This window comes from Rhinopithecus bieti, unplaced genomic scaffold (assembly GCF_001698545.2).
Source record: "Rhinopithecus bieti isolate Rb0 unplaced genomic scaffold, ASM169854v2 scaffold_50517, whole genome shotgun sequence".
In the NCBI taxonomy this organism is placed as follows: Eukaryota; Metazoa; Chordata; class Mammalia; order Primates; family Cercopithecidae; genus Rhinopithecus; species Rhinopithecus bieti.
In genome coordinates, this window is record NW_016819943.1 from 206,028 (window position 1) to 225,561 (window position 19,534).

Below are 19,534 nucleotides of genomic sequence, written 5' to 3' on the forward strand. Positions count from 1 at the left end.
ACTGCACTCCAGCCTGGCGACAGGGTGAGACTCCATTTCAAGAAGAAAAAAAAAAAAGAAAAAATGATGAGTGTGCCTTGAGCTCAAGTAGTGCCATTATTTTCCAGGGGCATATCAGTTTACCCGCAGAGAAGTAAAATTTCTTTTTTCCTTTTTTTTTTCACTTACTATTCATCCCTCCCCCGAACTGACCAGTTGCAGCTGCTTTTTCTAATTTTAAAGCCATGTCTCATTTTTTCCATGCAGTGAAGATTGCATGTTAAATTGCTGCTGTTTCTAAAATGTTGCTCAGCCCTTGGAGTAGCTTTTATTTGTCACAGAGTCAGTGAGCTGTCTAGGCCTGCTTCTCTGTTTAGCTTTGGCTAAAAAGATAGGTCTCTCCATCCTTTCTTTTTTTGTGGGGGTCTCAGAGGAAAGTCTTGCTAGAAATACAAGTTTCTATTTGAAATTAGCATTTGTTCTTAAAAAAAAAAGAGCCTCTAACCTGTCACCAGCTGAGTTTTCTGTTAAGAAGTGATAGATTCTCACCAGGAGAAAAGAGAGCCTTCTCCACAGGCATGAGTCAGAGCAATGACAGAAGAGAACAACAAAAGGAAACTTCTTCTTGTTGAAAACTCCTGAGAATATATCCTGTCCCTTCCTTAAACCCAGGGCCTCAGTTTCCGTACTTCCCGTGCTGTCTCCACCGATTGTGTAGTTGCTTGAAAGGTGGAATGCTCTACATTTTCAAGGTTGAAATCTCTTGTGATTACCAAACTAAAACTCAGAGGAAACGGACACTGAAATACATTCCTGATTGGAGAACAAAACTATCCAACCTCATAGGGAAGGGAGTTTGACACTAATAGAACTACAAGTGCAGGCCGGCGCGGCGGCTCACTGCTGTAATCCCAGTACTTCAGGAGGCCGAGGCGGATGGATCACCTGAGGTCAGGAGTTCGAGACCAGCCTAGCCAACATCGTGAAACCCCGTTTCTACTAAAAGTTCAAAAATTAGCTAGGTGTGGTGGTCGCACGCCTGTAATCCCAGCTATTCGGGAGGCTGAGGCAGGAGAATTGCTTGAACCCAGGAGGCAGAGGCTGCAATGAGCTGAGACTGCGCCACTGCCCTCCGGCCTGGGTGACAGAACAAAACTCCGTCTGGGAAAAAAATAAAAAAAAGAAAAGAAGAAAAAAAGAACTACAAGTGCGTTTACCCGTCCACCCAGTGACGCCACGTCTAATAATTACCCTGCAGACACACATTCTGAAATAAGAAAAAGATATAGACAGAGATATTCATTGTGGCATTATTTTTGAAAGTAACATATTGGAAACAACCTAAATACCCGTCCTAAGGAGACTGGTTGAATAAATCATGGTATAGTCACCCAAAGGAGTGCTATGGCGTTGCAGACATAAGAATGAAGAAGGTGTCTTGGGACTGAAAGGAAGTGATTTCCCACCTTCGATGAGAGAAGCCAAGGACAGAGTGTCTGTGTTGTGTGCTACTTTTGTGAACTAATGATGGAAAGGGAAGCAAAACAGTTACATACACACTTCTTTTTTTTCCAAAAAGAAATAAGGAAAGAAAAAAAGAGAAATTAATAAAAATGGTTACTTCCAGAGTTGGGCTAGGGGTAAGACTTTTCTGAGTGTATATATATATATACCTTTTTGGAGATGGAGTCCTGCTGTGTCACCCAGGCTGGAGTGCTGTGGCATAATCTCAGCTCACTGCAACCGCCACCTCTCTGGTTCAAGTGATTCTCCTGCTTCAGCCTCTCAAGTAACTGGGATTCCAGGTGCCTACTACCACACCCGCTTAATTTTTTATTTTTAGTAGCGACAACATTTCACCATGTTGGCCAGGCTGGTCCCGAACTCCTGACCTCAGGTGATCTATCCATCTTGGCCTCTTAAAGTGCTGGGATTATAGGCGTGAGCCACCACGGCTGGCCTATAGTTTTGACTTATAAGCCAGGCACATGTTTTATATACTTCAAATAAAAGAAATCTAAAAGTATGAAAAAAACTCTAGAATTGAAAATAAACCAAAACAAATGAACCCAAGTGATTATGTCATTGATAACATAACCCCACAGGAAAAAAATATTTAGTTCAAGTAATTTTTCAACATAGTACTCTATTTTGTACCCTGACTGAGGTCTATTCTAGGACTAAAAAAAAAAAAAAAAAAAATAGGTAAATTTTACACTTTGTTTAGCTGGTGTTGTGGGTTGTGTTCCCTAAAAATATATGCTCAAGTCCTAACCCCTGGTACCCATGCTTGTGACTTGATTTGGAAATAGGATCCTTGTTGAAGTGGATTACAGTGGGCCGTAATCCAATGGCTGGTGTCTTTATAAGAGGAGGGAAATTTGGATGCACAGACAGACACAGAGAAAGGAGAATGCTATGTGAAGACATTGGCAGAGCTTGGGGTGAGGCATCTGCCAGCCAAGGAGTGCCAAGGGTGCCAGCCGCCACCAGAAGCCAGAGAGAGGCGGGGAGCAGCTTCTCCCCACAGTTCTGAGAGGGAGTGTGGCCCTGATGATGTCTTACTTTGGCACTTCTGGTCTCCAGAACTGCAAGAGGGCAAATTTCTGTTGTTTAAAAGCCACCCAGTTTGTGGTGCTTTGTTCCAGAAGCCCTGGCAACCAAGACAATAGATTTACTGCTGATTATGGCACAGATGGAGTCATTCTGAAATTGTTCTGTGTGCATTTGTAGAATAGAACAATGTCTCACAACATACTGATTGTTGAGGACCTGGTTCTCACTGTTAGAAAAGCAACACGTGTGAAAAAGATACTTGCACACCCATGTTTATAGCAGCACAATTCACAATTGCAAAAAACTCAAATGCCCATCAATCAACTAGTGGATTAACTGTGAATATATATGTATATATGCAATATATGTGCTATATATGATATATATGCAATAGATACACTATATATGCTATATATATGTTATATATGCAATATATATGCTATATATATAATATATATACACAATGGAATACTACTCAGCCATAAAAAGGAATGAATTAATGGCATTTGCAGCAACCTAGATAAGACTGGAGACTATTATTCTGAGTGAAGTAACTCAGGAATGGAAAACCAAACATCATATGTTCTCACTCATAAATGGGAGCTAAGCTATGAAGATGCAAAGACATAAGAATGACACAGTGGGCTTTGGGGACTTGGGTGGAAGGTTGGGAAGGGGGTGAGGGATAAAAGACTACAAATTGGGTGCAGTGTATACTGCTCAGGTGATAGGTGTACCAAAATCTCACAAATCACCACTACAGAACTTACTCATGTAACCAAACACTACCTGTTTCCCAATAACCTACAAAAATAAAAAATCTTCAAAAAAGAAAAGTGAGATACAGAATCAGGGAGTAACCATCACTGTGTATAGGATTGGAATTAGGATATTCATGTGAATTCACACACACACATAAATGGGTACAATTTCCTAGCTCTGATTGCTGAATAGTCCTAGAAGCAGTGACCTACCAGTAGTAACGAACACATCTAGTGCCCAGATCTTGGTTTCTAAACACCATTCTCCACTAAATGGAGCTAGGGCTCCTTGGAAAAACGGCTGATTGCATGTCCGAGATACAGAAACCATATGAAAGCATGCTGTGTCTGAAAGCAAGGAAGTGTTCAAAGACAGCTGGGGAGATATCAAGGGACACTGTAGCCAGCTGGGAGGGGTTCCTAGGTGACAGTTTGAGCCTCAGAAGGAATATGACAATCATGGATTAAAACACATTGAATTAAAAATATAATGACCATGAGTCCACAATCATACTCAAAAACAAAAGAAAACAAACCAAAAAACAAAGGAAGGGTCTTCTTCACAGAAGAAAATCAATGAATGTAAGTGTGAGGAGTGCTAGAACATTCCCATTTTGCAACAATGTAATAGTTGATTCAGGAAAGATTGATAATGGATGTTAAAAGCCATTGGTTGAAAGGCTAATAGGAAAGAGCATATTTGTGTGGCCTCAAACCATCACTCTACAGATAACTTATTAATAGCAAAAGGAAAAATTGTACGTTTACTTTGGAGCAATCTGGCAACTTCCAAATTAACCAAATGATCAAATGTAGCATCAGAAATAATGGGCCAAGCTGACATGTGTGCCTTTAGATGGGATGCAGCTTGAAGTACACATCACCTGGATGCATTCTTGCTGAAAATGTTTAACCTGAATCCAATCAAGTGCGTAGACCCAACTCCCAGTTTAAAGGAGACACAGAGAGTGATATGGTTTGGCTCTGTGTCCTCACCCAAATCTCATCTCTAATTGCATTCCCCACATGTTGAGGGAAGGACCTGCAATCTCCGCCTGTCGAGGGAGGAAGTGATCAGATTATGGGGCGATTTCCCCATGCTGTTCTTATGATAATGAGTGAATTCTCACGAGATCTGAGGATTTTATAAATGGTGGTTTTTCCTGCACTCTCACACACTCTCCCTCACCCGCTGCCATGTAAGACATGTCTGCTTCACCTTCTGCCATAATTGTAAGTTTCCTGAGGTCTCCTCAGCCACGTAAAACTGTGGGTCAACTAAACCTCTTTCCTTTATAAATTACCCAGTGTCGAGTAGTATCTTTATAGCAGTGTGAGAACAGACTAACACAGGGAATAAAGGAACAAGTTAATACACCAAGAAGCAGACAAATTCACAATGGGGCCATTTTACAAGGTGAGAGGCCTGTATTTTTAAAGAGTCAGTCATGGAAAAAGAAAGATGAAGAGACCATTATCGATTACAGGAATCTAAAGACAGCATACCAACAAATGCAGTGATTGAAACTTGACTAGATCTTTTAAAAAAGGTATTGACACATACTTATAGGGTACATGTGATATTTTGTTACCTATGTAGAATGTGTAATGATAATGTCAGGGCATTTAGAGTTAGATTCAATCTTTTTAATATGGCCCAAGTGTCATGACTAAATTTTGATTCACAAATACCAGCTGTGAAAGACATTTTCAGGACAATTGGGGGCCATGGGGTCATTTGAATATAGCCTGGAGATATGTGTGTGTGTGTGTGTGTGTGTGTGTGTATGTGTGTGTATATACATATGTAATTAGTATTATTTTTTTGAGACAGAGTCTCACTGTCACCCAGGCTGGAGTACAGTGCACAATGTTGGCTCACTGCAACCTCCGCCTTCTGGGTTCAAGTGATTCTCCTGCCTCAGACAATCCCAGAGTAACTGGGATTACAGGCGCCAGCCAGCCACCATGCTCAACCAGCCTGGATATTAAATATAGAACGATTGTTAACTTTCTTAGGTGTGATAATGGCACTGTGGTTATATAGAAGGATGTCCTTATTCTGAAAAGCTGTATGCTGGGTATTTAGGGGTGAAGAATAATGATGTCTGCAATTTAGTTTCACACAGTTTAGGGGAAATAAAGGAAGGAGAAAGAGAAAAGAGAGAATGCCAACATGAGAGAAACTAATAAATTTTTGACTCTAGATTGAGGCCATATGGGAGCTTATTGTGCTATCTTTCGATTTTTCTGTATGTTTAAAATTTTTTCTTTTTAAAAAGTTAGAGGTAAGGGAAAACAAGTATTTAAAGAAGCAGCACTTTGATGGAAATAAATGGATTAACAATCAAGTTTGGCCAGGCACGGTGGCTGACTCCCGTAATCCCAGCACTTTGGGAGGCTGGGGCGGGTAGATCACTTGAGGTCAGGAGTTTGAGACTAGCCTGGCCAACATGGTGAAACCCCGTCTCTACTAAAAATACAAAAATTAGCCAGGCGTGGTGGTGGGCACCTGTAATCCCAGTTATTCAGGAGACTGAGGCAGGAGAATCGCTTGAACCCAGGAGGCGGAGGTTGCAGTGAGCCAAGATCATGCCATTGCACTCTGGCCTGGGCAACAGAGCAAGACTCCGCCTGAAAACAAAACAAAACAAAAACAAAAAACAAACAACCAACCTCCCCCCCCGCAAAAAAAACCAATCAAATTTAAATGTAGTCAGATGTTTGGCATGAAATGTTGAGGTTGGTATGTCACAGAGGCCAAGGGAAGGAAGAGACCTTTGCCGGTCACTGCCCAGCTTGGGAGCTCTGTGGAGCCAGGACCTGCCTGAACGGGAGCCCCATGAAGGCGGAGCTCTTGGTCCCTTTTGTTCACTGCTAAATCCCCAGTACCTAGAACAAAGCCTGGATCATAGTGGGCGCTCTGTAAACATTCGTCATCTGACTCAATGAACTGCAAATAGCTCAGTGATATTAATATACATCTTTATCTGATTTCTGAGTATCTTCTCAGGACTCTGGGCCAAAGATTAGGAATATTTTTTCTTCTTTTCACATATGTTATGGAATTACAAAAGATTATGCTGGTTTATACTCAACCAGTGTCTTTCTCTGCACTCTTTCTTTTTTTTTGGAATGGCGTTTCGCTCTTGCTGCCCAGGCTGGAGTACAATGGCGCGATCTCGGCTCACCAAAACCCCACCTCCTGGGTTCAAGGGATTCTCCTGCCTCAGCCTCCCGAGTAGCTGGGATTACAGGCATGCACCACCACACCTGGCTAATTTTGTATTTTTTAAGTAGAGACTGGGTTTCTCCATGTTGGTCAGGCTGGTCTCGAACTCCTGACCTCAGGTGATCTGCCTGCCTCAGTCTCCCAAAGTGCTGGGATTACAGGTGTGAGCCACCATGCCTGGCTCTCTGTACTCTTTCTAGTACTCAGTGTTAGAAATTTTTGGTTTGTGTTTTTAAACCAAGTCTCACTCTTGTCCAGGCTGGAGTGCAATGGTACGATCTCGGCTCACCACAACCTCCACCTCCCAGGTTCAAGCAATTCTCCTGCCTCAGCCTCCTGAGTAGCTGGGATTACAGGCATCTGCCACCATGCCTGGCCAATTTTTGTATTTTTAGCAGAGACAGGGTTTCACCATATTGGCCAGGCTGTTCTCGAACTCCTGACCTCAGGCAATACACCAGCCTCGGCCTCCCAAAGTGCTGGGATTACAGGCATGAGCCACTGCACCCAGCCAGAAATAATTTTTAAAGTACCAGTTTGATGAATGAAAAATGTTGTCATTTTAGTTTACATTTCTTTCTTTACTAGTGAAATTGAGTTTTTTGGTTCATCCTGTTTTATTCTTTCTTTGTGAATGATCTCTTCATGAGTTTTGCTGGTTTTAATTTCAGGAATGTTCATGTTTCTCTAACTGATTTGTGAATACAGCATGGGGTGTTATTGGTATGAGGATATGTATATTTTTTAACACAGGCCGCTTTGTGGGAAAGGAACTTATTTCTAAAGGATATGTAGATCAAAGTATCAGTGATAGGCTGATAGGTGCTAAGTGTGGCAGTGGGCCTCCCACCCCCACATCCCGGCCTCCCTTTGCCCCTGGACTGTGTGATGGGTGCGTGTGACTCTCCATCACTCTCCCTGTCCCAGGAGACCAGGAGCTGGGGCAGAGAGGAGCCGCCCAGGGCTTTTGGTCCAGCCCCTGCCTTCAGGCAGGCAAGACAGCAGTGTTCTGATTTTCCAGAAAAGACTACCAAGGGGCAAGGCCTCCTCTTGGGCCTTGGACATGCCCCATTCCAGGTGCACGTGGACTGGGTGGAAGCAAGGAGGCTCCTCAGTCCTGAACAGTTGCTATGACTTCAGGTCACTTCCAGGAGGTCCCCTCACCACTGCCTGTCCCTCAACCCCTACCTGAGAGTTTGATCTGAAACCCTCCAAGCCAGACTTGCCTTGTCTGTCAGTTTGGTGTCTTTTTCGCTAACATATGGTTGACTTCAACACATGCTTCAGAAAAAAACATGGAAGAGGAACAGCTGATGAATGTACATTAACTGCCAACCGCTCAGTAATTTATTTATTCAATGCATAGCTATTGAGCATACAGTATCTCCGAGTCCTGACAGATGATCAGGCCTCAGACCCAGCGGCGTCCAGCATGCAGCTGGCTGTTACTGACTTGAAACAATCAGTGGACCGTCTTAGAGGCTGGCTCCTTCAGCTTTTTGCCAGGAAAGGTGTGAAGACAACCAGTGCCACTGCCCCATTTTGTGAGTGTGGCACTCACCGGAACAACAACTTCAAGATGGGCAGACACCAGGACCATCTGCCTTTAGCCTCTCTGGTGGCCATATGCCACCTCTATGTCCAGGGCTTTTCAAATGTGCATCGTACGGTCCCCTTTCCATATCACAGCCTCCCTCTGTAAAGCGAACCACCTGTCATTTGATGTTCTGCCTTGAACTCGGATCCAGCCATCCCACTGATGCTGTGCACCCGAAGATTCTTAGCTGTCTCCCCAGTCCAAGGCACAACAATCTTCTCTCTGCAGACACGTGAATTTGCAACCTGGGAAGACCTGAGTCTTGGCACAGTAATTAAACTTGGCCAAAATAGAGCATGCTATTATTCTACACTGTGGAGTCGAGGTTTTAATTTGGAGGTTTTACAATTGCACGACTGGCAGTGTCAGGCTATAGGGACCTCCAGCGCCAATGACCCATGTCAGAGATAGAAAGGGAATCAGAGAGGTTTCACACTTCCTTTTAGGGCTTGGCTGCACTTAGGAACCACCAGGGTTCCTCAGTGCACATCACTTGTTCTTTTCTGTCTCTGCAGTCTGAAAGCCCTCCCCATTCCCCCTGTGCAAAAGAAACCCCAATATGTTGTTTAGGAGCGAAACCAGTAATTTCTCCCATGGGTTCTTGTACTGCATGAAGAATGACATGTTCAGCGGTATTGCTACAGTCAATGTAACAGGGAATTTTGAGTGGCAGGTTTATTTTTTTTTTACAGCATTTCTTAAAATAAGCCAGGGGCATGCTATCAAAATACAGCTCAGTGGAGACATTTCTGCCACAGTTGAAGGGCAAAGGGAAAGTACAAAATGATAAAGTCCAAGCACACAGCCCTAGGAAGGCATGGTGTGGCCCGGGGATAAAACGCAGATCATCAAAAGGATAAATGGGCTGCAAAGCCTTCAAGCCGCCTTAGCAGGGCTCTGTTGGAGACGGGGTGAGGGTCACGCCTCAGGCAGAGACCTGGAATGGACTCGCCCTGCATGGTGACTCAGGCAGATCTTCAGATGTAAAGGCCGAGTAATATCAATGGGAACTGGGAATATGGATATACATTCCAAGGACAATACTTAAGAATCATGTTGATGCAAGAATTGTAGAGGAAATTCAGACTCCAACAGACATCTATTTACAGAGCACGGACGTGGCAAGAACCATTTTAAATGCATTCTTTCATTGAATTCTCCTGGCAACCTTGTAGAGTTAGGATAATACTTAGGAAGTTCAGGAACTTTTCGGCTCGCCATTCACTTCATTTTCTTGAACATCGTTTTCTCCACCAGTAGATGTAAGTTCCAGGATTTCTGGAAGATGATCTATCTATAAGAGTAGCCAGTAGCAAGTGCCTTTTAATAGAGATACTGATTATCCTCCCAGTGGTTACTACATTTTTCTCATCTTAGATGTGTTAACTCCACATATCAATTTCTACGTGGAAGTGCTATTATTTAATAAACAATATATTGAGGGTATCTATTTTCAGACTCTGCCATCCTCTTGCTGGAAAGTCTTGGAAACATAATCAATTGCCTTGAACAATCTACCTTTGAAAAGTGATCAATGGGCTGGGCACGGTGGCTCACGCCTGTAATCCCAGCACTTTGGGAGGCCGAGGCGGGCGGATCACCCGAGATCAGGAGTTCGAGACCAGCCTGGCCAATATGATGAAACTCCGTCTCTACTAAAAAATACAAAAATTAGCTGGGCGTGGTGGCACACGCCTGTAATCCCAGCTACTCAGGAGGCCGAGGCAGGAGAATCATTTGAACTCGGAGGCAGAGGTTGCTGTGAGCCGAGATCGCACTACTGCTCTCCAACAAGAATACAGACAAGAGTGAGACTCCTCTCAAAAAACAACAACAACAACAAAAGGACAACAAAAAAGAAAAGTGATCAGGGCCAGGCACGGTGGCTCACACCTGTAATCCCAGCACTTTGGGAGGCCAAGGTGGGCAGATCACCAGGTCAGATGTTCGAGACCAGCCTGGCCAAGATGGTGAAACCCTGTCTCTACTAAAAATACAAAAATTAGCCAGGCATGGTGGCGTGTGCCTGTAATCCTAGCTAGTGGGGAGACTGAGGCAGGAGAATCGCTTAAACCCACGAAACCCAGCAGTTTCAGGGAGCCGAGATCACAGAACTGCACTTTAGCCTGGGTTACAGAGTGAGACTCTGTGTCAAAAAGAAAGAAGGAAGGAAGGAAGAAAGGAAGGAAAGAGAAAAAAGAAAGAAAGAAAGAAGGAAGGAAGGAAGGAAAGAAAGAAAGAGAAAAGTGATCAGTGTATCTGCCTCTTGATATTGTTCAGACAGGTTTAATAAAAGAGACAGCTACTCCTACACAACCAACATGCTCAAAAAATAAAAAAAAAAACCAGAAGGTAGTTGACTTACATTCTTTTTTTTTTTTTTTAAAGAAAAGTGTAAGATACATTGTTGATGACACTGATAGACGTTCCTTTATAAAAATCAGGAAATGGGATCCAAACCCTCTGTATCCCGGCTGCCTGCCTAGGGGGAGATCTGCCCAGGGCCAGGGTCTTCTCCCAGAAAAGCAGTTCTGGTGCTCCAGGATGTATGCGGTTTCTTCCATGGAGCATAACTGAGGTGACTGGGGCCCGGGAGTGTTTTCCAGGAGGAACGCAGAGGGGCCACATGAGTAAGGTCCAGGAATAGGCTCCTGGAACACTGGCTTTGGCGCACTGGAGTTTCCTGGGAAGTTGCCAGGGGAAACGGTAGCTAAATGTCTCCTTGAGCCACCAAATAAGACATTTTCTGATAGAAACTGGCACTCAGGACAGTGGAGGTGATTGATAAATATTTGTTAAATGAATGAACTCATAAATGAATGATACCTCAAGTTTGCAGGGGTGAAGCATTTGCCAAAAATAACAATTTTTGTTTTAGAGCTACTAACTACAAAAAAAATCCTTTCTTCCTATTGGTATGTGGATCACAGAACCAATTGTCTGCTGAGGGAACTGCATTTAGAGTCAGGCTGCAGTGTCAGGTGGCTCAGGGTGTGCACTGTCCAACTACAGGGGTATCTTTTACATAGATGATACTGTGAATGGAACCCTCTCGAGCTGGGCCCTGGAATCACACCCTCAACTTAAAGGAGGGTGCTTCATTCTATTCTCTCTGACAGGGGAGGTGGGTATCCAGGCTTTCATTCATTCATTAACTGTCTTAGGCCTGGGGATATGACAGTGAATAAGACATCGGTCCAGCCCTGGAGTTATTGTCTAATAGAAAAGACGGATAAGTTGCCTGAAAATGATATGTTAATCCTGGTGATGAGATATTGTAGGATGCTGTGGGAGCTTAAGAGAGGGGTTCCGAATGCCATCTGAGGCATGGAGCATGAAGGAGGGGTGGCAGGTTTAGGAAGCCTTTGCAGAAGAAGCTAAGTGAGAACTGAAGGATGAATAGAAACTATCCAGGCACCAGTGGGGGTGGGGGAACAGCAGGCGCAAAGGGCTTGTGGTGAGAACACTTTCCAACCATGGAGACACAGTAACAGGTCACGAGACGTAGTAACAGGTCACACATGTTGGGGACAGATCGCTGTTCCCAGCATTTTACAGATATCAGCTCACTTTTTCTTTGTAATATGCCTATTCATACTCTAACTCTCCCCAACTTAAGATGAGGACACTGAGGCAGAGAAAGCCGAAATAACCTGCCTAACGTCAAGCGTGGGAGTCTCCCTCCAGAGGCTGCAGTCTTTTTTCCCTCAAGGTATTAATTGTTTTTTTGCATTTTAAAAGAATACCAAGAATTGCAAGTACAGTACAAAGAACTTTTTAGAAACTTTTCCTGAGCCATTGGAAGGTCAGCTGCCGACCTGACATCTCACCATCCCCAAATACTTCAGTGTGTATTTTCTAGAACCAAGGCTAGTTCCTATATAACCCAAACACAACCATCAAAACCAGGAAGTCAGCTTTGAAATATCATCACCAATGACTCTCAGACTCCATTCAGCTTTTTGCTATTGTCTGCTATGATGTCCTTTAGAGTAAAAAGACCCCGTCCAGGATCGTCATGGCAGCCAGCTGATCAGTTCTTTGCTGTCCTTTAACTGGGAGCAGTTCTTCAGTTTTTGCTTGTTTTTGTTTGTTGGCTGGTTGGTTTGTGTTTGAGACAGAATCTCGCTCTCTTGCCCAGGCTGGAGTGCAGTGATGCGATCTCACTGCGGCCTCCACCTCCTGAGTTCAAGCAATTCTTGTGCCTCAGCCTCCCGAGTAGCTGGGATCACAGGCATGTGCCACCACGTCTGGCTAATTTTTGTATTTGTAGTAGAGATGGTGTTTCACCATGTTGGCCAGGCTGGTACTGAACTCCTGACCTCAAGTGATCCACTCACCTCGGCCTCCCAAAGTGCTGGGATTATAGGCATGAGCCACCAAACAGGACCTTTGCTTGGTTTTTGTGACTCTGACACTCATGAAGATTTCAGACCAATGTATTTTGTAGAATGTTTCTCAATCGGGACTTCTCTGGTGTTTTCTAATATTAGATTAAGGGTTTGCATCTCGGGCTGGCTACCTGGTTAGTTTGGCATGTTTTTGAATTTTGCAGAAATGAAACTGTATTGTACATATCCTTCCTCGATCTCCCCCAAACATAACTGCAGTTTAGTGTGTGCTTGTATGTGCTGGGCCCTGTGTACTGTGTTTTCTGGTTTCAGATGCCACTCCTTTGCTTGTACATATGAGGTAACTGAGGCTTGGAGAGAGCAAAGACTTATTTACCCAAGGCCATATGCTGCTGTAAGGAGGATCCAGGGCTCAACCACTCCGAGTGGTTGTCCCTGAGGGGACCTGGCTGGGTCCTGCTAAGGTCAGAACAGGTGGGGTTTTGAGAGAATTTGAGAGAAACAAGCTTATGGGTCCATCAGTTCCAGCTTCTACCACCTCCCCAGAGTCAGCCCATAATGTAAACATCTTAAATTAAGAATTCAAAAGAATTGGAAAAAGATTTGGCTGCAATATAAGATTGTGACTAACAGAAGAAACAGTAACTAATATTATCCATGAAGTATTGATAGAACCAATAAAATAGGAGTTTAAGAACCAGAATTAGACTAGGCGCAGTGCTCCCAGCACTTTGGGAGGCCGAGGCGGGCAGATAACCTGAGGTCAGGAGTTTGAGGCCAGCCTGGCCAACATGGCGAAACTCTGTCTCTACTAAAAATACGAAAAGTAGCTGGGCGTGATGGCAGGCGCCTGTAATCCCGGCTACTTGGGAGGCTGAGGCAGGAGAACCGCTCAATCGTTCAAACCCAGGAGGTGGAGGTTGCAGTGAGCTGAGATTGTGCCACTGCACTCCAGTCTGGATGACAGGGTGAGACTCCATCTCAAAACAAAACAAAACATTAGGTTACTGAAAAGTTACAGTTATAAACAGTCAAGTAAAAAAAAATAATAATAATAAAAGAGCATATGAAGGACTATGGTTAAAAAGAAATAGGAAATAAAACAATAAATCAAAAACCAACCCTGCCCTAGAAGCTTAGGAATTTAAATAGGCAGATAAAAACAGAATTAAGGGGGGAAAAAAATTCAGCATTAAGAATTAAAGCCAGAAGTACTGAATTTTAATAGTGGTAATTATGATAAAGCTAAAACACAAAGGGAGAACATTTAAAAGGTTATTAAAATAGAAAATAAGAAGGAAGGTAAAAGGGCAAAGTAAGGAAGATTGAAAATTAAAAATAAGTATGATAAGCTAGAATAACCAAAATATGGCAAAATAAATCTAAATGGGCAATTTAACAAGGGGAAGATGTCAAGAGTTTAAAAACTAAAGATGTAATTATAGGTAGAGAAAATCCACACTTCAAGCTCAGACCCCCAGAGCTTGTTGTTGCTATTATTATTATTTATTATTATTGTTATTATTATTATTATTTTGAGACGGAGTCTCACTCTGTCTCCCAGGCTGGAGTGCAGTGGTGCAATCTGGACTCACTGCAACCTCTGCCTCCCAGGTTCAAACCATTCTTCTGCCTCCGCCTCCCAAGTAACTGGGACCACAGGCACCCGCCACCACACCAGGCTAATTTTTATGTTTTCAGTAGAGACGAGTTTTGCCATGTTAGCCAAGGTGGTCTCGAACTCCTGACCTCAGGTGATCTGCCCGCCTTGGTCTCCCAAAGTGCTGGGATTGCAGGTGTGAGTGACCATGCTGGGCTCAATTATTATTAATATTAATGTTAAATGTGAAAGTAGTCATAAGTCCCAGAGATCATCCATATGATCCCATAAGATCTCAGTCACATGCAAGTCTCTGCATCTGTCTGGGTGTGGGCCTCTGCCCAGCAGGGGAGGGAGAGCTGGGACTGTGTCCTCCTGCTGTGTTATACCTAGAGCCACCTGCCTTGCAGCCCGGTCACCAAGGCCCATGGAGAGGTGTGGGATATACCCCTTCAACTTCTCAAAGGGGAAAAACTTTTAGAACTGCTGAAAATAAGATAGAGCTGTCAAAAGTATATGAAATTAGCTGCATAAACTGTGAAACATAAGTCACAGTTATATTTGTTCTGAGACAGTGTAAAAATAGAAACGGTTTCACAGACAGAAAATCCAAACCTCTCTTCAGTCACCGCGTCCACGTAGCCTGAGATCCTTCCGATGCTCTAGTGTCCTGTGTTCCTGCTCTGCAGAACTAGGAGGCCAGTGCTGGGACCTCAGCTAGCATCCAAGCAAGGGATGCCAGAAAGGAAATTAATTTATGATGCTCCATTTGTATTTTTATTGCCGAGGGTACTTGGTCTCCTATATTACTAGGGGAGGTGGAAAAATGGGTTATCACCAAAAGGCAGCCGGGCAGCAAACCCCTCTGGGTTAGAGATACTGTACTTCTGCCAGAGCTGCATGGAGTATTCATCTAACCTGGTGACACTGTGACCTCTTTGCAAGAGCCTTGGTCTGCACAGTTCCAGGATGCTTCTGGACCAGTCTGCACAGGTGTGTCTTCAAGAGGTCAGTGGTTGAGCTCCTAGATCTCAGCCTCTGCCTGGGAGTCAGCATGCATGCATTCATTCGTTCCTCAATCATTTGCAAGTATCGAGGCCCTCTGGTGTGTTGCACTGTGCCAATTGCTCAGGGAGGAACAAAACTTGGCATGGTCCTATGTGTGAGGAGCTTACAGTCAATGCCACCTGGGCCACCATGGTCAATGGTAAGAGCTGATGATTCTGCCAACCTCCCAGAACTGGGTGGGCAAGACTGAAGGGTCTCTATATTCAAGTTTCTGTCTTTTTGTATTTAAAAAAAAACAAGCTTTTAAAAAATAAACATAATAAAACCTAAAGTTTTAATTATGGAAAATTTCAAACATATACTGAAACAGACAGAAAAGTATCATAAATTCCCCCAGTACTCATCACCCAGCTTCAAGAGTTCTCATCTCACGGCCAGTCTTTTATCTCCACTCCCACCCACTCCTCCCCTCCCCGGGCCTGGATTATTTTGAAGCAAATCCCGGACATCATATCACTTCAGCCAAAATATTTCAGACTGTATTTCGATGAGATATTGAGAGTGAAATATAGGTTAAAAATAACTGCAATACCATTAGCATGCCTAAAGAGATTATTGAGAATTTCTTAACACGATCAAATATTGGCTCAAACACCCCTCCCCACAGTGTGTTTGAAAAAGGATTCAGATAGGATCTGCATAATGCAATCCATTGATATTTCTTTAGTCTCTTCTCATTGCTTCCTCTCTTTCTTGTTTTTCTCTTTGCAGTTTTCTCCTGAGAAATTGGGGCATTCATCATGTTTGGATTTGATGATGGTGTCTGCATGGTGTTGTTTAACCTGTTCCTCTCTCCCCTGTGTTTTCTGTAAATTCCTAGTTAGATCTGGAGGCTTGATTAGAGTCAGGCTGCATTTCTTCAGCTCCTGTTTTACTCAGTGTTTGTCCCTGTGGTTAGACACTCTCACAGAACAACCCAAGCTAGCTTCGATAAACACCTGACAAGCTGCCCCAGGCTTACTGAACACGGACTGTACATTTTCATAGAAATACATACAAGGAACAGGAACAGTATGGAAACTGGACATTGCCCAGCATCAGCACTTGAAGACTCACCATGCTGTGCATGAGCCATTGGTGACAATGGGCGATTCCACAGCAATGGCCTTTTTTTTAGACAGAGCTTCACTCTTGTTGCCCTGGCTGGAGTGCAATGGCACAATTTTGGTTCACCACAACCTCTGTCTCCTGGGTTCAAGCGATTCTCCTGCCTCAGTCTCCTGAATAGCTGGGATTACAGGCACGTGGCACCATACCCGGCTAATTTTGTGTTTTTGGTAGAGAAGGGGTTTCTCCATGTTGGTCAGGCTGGTCTTGAATTCCCGACCTCGGGTGATCTGCCTGCCTCGGCCTCCCAAAGTGCTGGGATTACAGGCGTGAGCCACTATGCCCGGGAACAATGGCCATTTTTTAGGTGGATCCGGGGATGATAGTCACAATGTTTAACCAAGTATGGCACCAACCAGTTAGAGCAGAGCTGTTAACATTTAGTGTGGCTGTCCCGGGCTGTCCCTGCTGAGTGTTGGCCGTGGAGGTGACTCCCATGTTTAATGCAGGCTGAGCATTCTTGGAGCAATGCACTCTTGCGATTCCCTCTGGCCGTTGCCAGGAAAAGAGGAAGGCCAGTGGGCTAATGCTTTAATAAGGCTGATGCTTGCTTAGTTTATCCAGAAAAATGGCCCCACATATTTTAGATGTAGCCTAATTTTGAATACTAAATATCAACTTATAAAAGCACATATTAAAGTTTTTTTCTTATACATATATTTAGCAATGTGGCACTTTTGTTATATGAAATGATTTCTGGAACAAGAAACCTGATTCATGACGTTGCACCTGTAGGAATAAACTCCCAGTGCAACACCTGAACTTGAGGGGACCCCAAGGGACCGAGTCAGTGATGTGCTGGGGGCTTTGGACTTTGCCTCCTGTGGGTGGATTAATATGAACACCCTCCTTCTCACAGCTGTGATTACCCTGGCCATACGTCACGGGCAGCCTGGAAAGGGGAGGTAATGGGGGTGGAGTCAGAGCCGCTGGGTTCACCGTCTGGCTGTCTCACTAGGTAACTGTGCAGCCTTAGGCTAGGCACCAAATTGTGTGAGTCTAGGCCTGGAGTGGTGGATCATGCCTGTAATCCCAGCACTTTGGGAGGCTGAAGCGGATGGATCACCTGAGGTCACAGAGTTCGAGACCAGCCTCGCCAACATGGTGAAACCCCGTCTCTACTGAAACTACAAAATTAGCCAGGCATGGTGGCACATGCCTGTAATCCCAGCTACTTGGGAGGCTGAAGCAGGAGAATCGCTTGAACCTGGGAGGCAGAGGTTGCAGTGAGCCAAGATCGTGCCATTGCACTCCAGCCTGGACAACAAGAGCAAAATTCCATCTCAAAAAACAACACATGGGGATAATGGCCAGATAATTTAATGAGACGGTGAGTGTAAAGGTGCTTGATATATGTAAGTTGGCTTCCTGTGCCCCCCTTTACAGAACACCTTTCTGCAGTGACTGTGCTTCCCTCCTGCCACGCTGCCCAGCTCACCATGACTCACTGCTGGCTGGTATACTGAAGAGGACTTGCAAAGCAGCCTTGGATGAACTCTCTGAGGACGGGCACTGACTACCAAGAAGAACATCCCATGTCCCACATCAGCACCACCCCACATCTTGAAAACTGAAGAACTGGTTCTTGGGTCCATTCTGGGCTTCTGAAGACTCTAAATCTTTAATCTACTGCCTCTAGCCCCAACTGTTCTTATCTCCATTCTCTGCTCTTACCTCACCCAAGGCCCTTTCGGCATTCTCTTATGTGTGAGACCCAGACTCTAACTACACTATATATGTTTGGGGTTGCCTGGCTCACCTTCATGTGTCTAAAAATTCCCCCAAGCACAGCTCCCACTGATGAGGTGAGAATGGCTCCATTAATCTTGCCCCCTATTCTTTTAGCTGTTCGAACCAGAGATTAAACACCTGACCCAAGAATGGTCAACCAGATTATTTCCCTTAGAAATTCCTTTTTCCTAAGAGACACAAAAAGGAGTCCCCAGTGACTGTGTGGCCAGCCAAGATGAATGGTCACTGTGGCAATGACTGCCGTTCACATCAACTGCCAGCTGAAAGTCGAGAAGCAGGACAACAGAGCAGTCCACAGACAGAAACAGGGAGGAGGGGGCCTCATGGCCCCCAAGAAGAGGATAAAGTGGCTCTGGTTTTTGATGGCGTCTTCATTCTTGTAAAGATGGAAAGATGGGTTTCATCTCTTCTACCTGGAGTCTCCAGGATTCCAGCACCCTTACAATATCCCTCTTTTACTTGAGCAAATTTGGGTAGGCTTCTGATGTTTGTCATCAAAGCAGCCTTGGCCAGGAAATAATACAAGGGTATCTACTCTCACCGCTTCTATTCAGCACTATGATTGAAGTCCTTGCGAGTGCAATAAGGCAAGATAAACGAATAAAAGGCATGACGATTGAAAAGAAAGAAATATGGCTGGGCGAGGTGGCTCGTGCCTATAATCCCAGCACGTTGGGAGACTGAGGTGGGCGATCGCTTGACATCAGGAGTTCAAGACCAGCATGGTCAACATGGTGAAACCCTGTCTCTACTGAAAATACAACAACAACAAAAATTAGCCAGGTGTGGTGGTGGGCACCTGTAATCCCAGCTACTTGGGAAGCTGAGGCAGGAGAATCACCTGAGCCCAGGAGGTGGAGGTTGCAGGGGGCCGAGATGGCGCCACTGCACTCCAGCCTGGGTAATAGAGTGAGACTCCATCTCAAAAAAAATGAATAAGCAAATTTATTAAGATCACAGGATACTAGGTGAACATGCAAAAATTAATTTTATTTTTATATACTACCAAAAAATGATTGAAAATGAAATTAGGAAACACTGGCATTTAAAATAGGATAAAAAACATGAAATACCTATAAACAAATTTATTTAAAATATGTGTAAAACCGTTACGTTAAAAACTACAAATCATTGCTGGATTAATTTAAAGAATATCTACATAAATGCAAGATTAGGACACGTTCATAGTTTGAACAATTTAAGTTGCTAATATTCAGGTGTCAATGCTCACTTAATTTTTTAAAAAATTGACAAAAATTGTATATATTGTATGCAATATGTTTTTTTGAAATATATACACCTTGTGGAATGGCTAAGTCAAGCGAGTTAACATATGCATTAAACCTGAAATTTATCTGTAGAGACAGTGCAATTTCAACTGAAATTGTAGCAGATTTTTTTTTTGGTAGAAATTGACAAACCAATTCCAAAATTTGTATGTATGGAAATGCAAAAGATTTAAAATAGTCAAGACTATATTTAAAAAGAACAAAGTAGGAGGGTTTACACTACCAGATTTTAAGATTAAGC

The 19,534-nt window shown here is 43.8% G+C and overlaps 1 protein-coding gene across 1 annotated transcript in view; it reads right to left on the reverse strand.

Moving 5' to 3' along the window:
- Positions 1 to 19,534, reverse strand: part of NGEF (neuronal guanine nucleotide exchange factor) — a 143,472-nt gene that overhangs the window by 68,326 nt on the left and 55,612 nt on the right. The window lies entirely within an intron of this gene.